At 57.3% G+C, this 2664-nt stretch overlaps 1 pseudogene; it reads right to left on the bottom strand.

The window, feature by feature from the left end:
* The window catches only part of LOC119290088, a 15107-nt pseudogene extending 12662 nt beyond the window's left edge, over window positions 1-2445 (bottom strand).
* Between the last annotated feature and the right edge of the window lie 219 nt (window positions 2446-2664).

Genomic DNA, 2664 nt, shown 5'->3' on the forward strand with positions numbered 1-2664 from the left:
CTTTCTGGGCTTCGGCCTTGGCAGACTTCGCGCTTTCGAGGGCTGCCGCAAGCTCGGACACTTGCGTCTTCGAGTCAAGCTCCAAACTCTCGTGTTTTTTCATGAGAGCCTGGAGCTCTTTCTGCACCTCCTCCACCCGCGCCTCCTGCTTCCCTCTCTCTGTGCGCTCCGCGGCCGCTCTGTTCTCGGCCTCGGATAGTGCTTTCTTAAGGGTTGCCACCTCGGTCGTGGCCCCTATAATAGCACGTTGATCCTGTCATTTTTTGCAACCACATCTTCTCTATATACTTGCGCAAGGTATTACTTACCTTCCTTCTCCTCGAGTTGCCTCTTGGCATGGCCGAGCTCGTTCTCGGAACGCGCGAGGTTTTGCTTCAGCGTATCCACCTCCGCAGTCAGTGTGATGGAGGCCAGCAGTGAAGCCTGCATACGCATATTGACTTGATTATGTTAGACTCCTGCGAATGTTGTTAGATCCTCTATTTGGCTTTTCTTTCCGAACGCCGAACAGAGCATCAGGGGCTACTGTCTATGGGGTAATATTTTACATACTCTTTACTTACCTCAAAGCCTATTAGAAGGCTGGCATAGGCTTCAGTCAGTCCGCTCTTGGCGGACTGAACCTTCTGGATCACCGCACTCATAATAGTACGGTGCTCCTCATCGATGGAGGCGCCGTTAAGCACCTCCAGCAAATTGTCCGATGCCTCGGTTGGACGGAGGTCACCGGCTCGGCAGGCTTGCTCCTCTTGGAAGGAGGCTCCCAGCCGGAGACCGGAACCGTTGACAGTTCCGGCGCGGTGTCCGGCTCAAGGCCGGACTCGGAGCCCTTGGGGGTTTTATCCCCATTACGCCTGGAGTCCGGGAGGTCGCCTTGCGGCGCCTCCAGGACCACCTCCTCCTGGCTTGGAACCTATTGGGACGCCACCTCGGCGTCGTCCATAGGGTGGGGGAGGTAGCCGTCGGAAGCGAGTTCACATCCGACGAATCCAGGGAGCCGCTCGACGACTCGTCGAGCCCGGCCTTGGGCGGACTGCATAGTCATATTCGGCGTAAGGAGGAGCTGTGCAAGAAAGGAACACTATGATTTGCAATGGTGTCCGAATACTTACGATCTCGCCAGGGGCTTGGCCCTGTGCGGCCACTCCTCTTCGCCGTCGTCGGCATTGCTGGAGTAGTCCGGAGGAAGGGTCTTCCCCTTCTTGGACCCTTCGGCCTCCCCAGTTGGGGCGGCCTTCCTTTTCTTCCCTTCCCCCGCTGGAGGGGGAGACGTCTCTTCTTCCTCCTCCTCATCTTCATGGGAGGAGTGCGCCTTGGAGTCGTCGGATAATGAATCCGACACCTCCTGGCGCCGAGCACTCTTTCGAGTCCCCGTGGCCTTCTTCTTGGCCTTCTTCTTCGGCACCACATAATGTGACGGAACCAGCAGCTTCACCAAGCGAGCGTCCGCTGGGCCTTCGGGCACAGGAGCCGGACAGTTGATCTGTCCGAACGTCTCCTGCCAATCCTGTCAAAGGTAAGGGAGCTTAAATCCCGCATGGAGTCAAGCTATGAAAAACTAATACCATGTAAAAGGTAAAAACAGCTTACCGCACGAGCGTGACGCTGCATGCTGAATCCGCGATCCTCGGTAGCGGACGCGGGGGCCTCGACGCCCTTGAAAAGCACCTTCCAGGCATCTTCGTACGTTGTGTCGCTTAGAGTTCGGTGCCGCGCCGGGTTGAACTCCCACAGGTTGAAAGCCCGTTGTTGACACGGGAGGATCCGGCGGATGAGCATAACCTGGACTACGTTGACAAGTTTGAGCTTCTTGTCCACCAGGGTTTGGACGCATGTTTGGAGTCCGGTAAGCTCTCCTTTTTTACCCCACGACAAGCCCGTCTCTTTCCAGGAGGTGAGCCGCGTAGGGGGTCCAGATCGGAACTCGGGGGCTGCGACCCATTCAGGGTTGCGTGCCTCGGTGATGTAAAACCACCCCGATTGCCACCCCTTTAGAGACTCCACGAAGGAGCCCTCGAGCCATAGGACGTTGGGCATCTTGCCCACCATGGCGCCTCCGCACTCTGCCTGGGTACCGCGCACCACCTTCGGCTTGACATTCAATGTCTTGAGCCATAGGCCGAAATGGGGGCGGATGTGGAGGAAAGCCTCGCACACGACGATAAACGCCGAGATGTTGAGGACAAAGTTCGGGGCCAGATCGTGGAAATCCAGGCCATAGTAGAACATGAGCCCCCGGACAAATGGGTGGAGAGGGAAGCCCAGTCCGCGGAGGAAATGAGGGAGGAACACCACCCTCTCATGGGGCCTAGGAGTGGGGATGAGCTGCCCCTCTTCGGGAAGCCGGTGCGCAATGTCGTTAGACAAGTATCCGGCCTTCCTCAGTTTTTTCATGTGTCCCTCCGTGATGGAGGAGACCATCCACTTGCCTCCCACTCCGGACATGGCTGGAGGAGGTTGAGGTGGGGTGTGCGGACTTGGGCGCTGGAGCTCGAGTGTGCGGAAATGGATTGGCAAAGGAGGAAGAAGGCGTGGATGAAGAGGTGGATCCTTATCCCCTTATATGCACGGACGCGACTATGCGTCCCCACCAGCCTGGTAAAACTCGCTTATCTCCCAAGCGCCATAATCAATGGCGCAGTTGGGTTACCCACGCCCGTATTG

Source organism: Triticum dicoccoides, chromosome 4A (genome assembly GCF_002162155.2).
Source record: "Triticum dicoccoides isolate Atlit2015 ecotype Zavitan chromosome 4A, WEW_v2.0, whole genome shotgun sequence".
NCBI classification, from domain to species: domain Eukaryota; kingdom Viridiplantae; phylum Streptophyta; class Magnoliopsida; order Poales; family Poaceae; genus Triticum; species Triticum dicoccoides.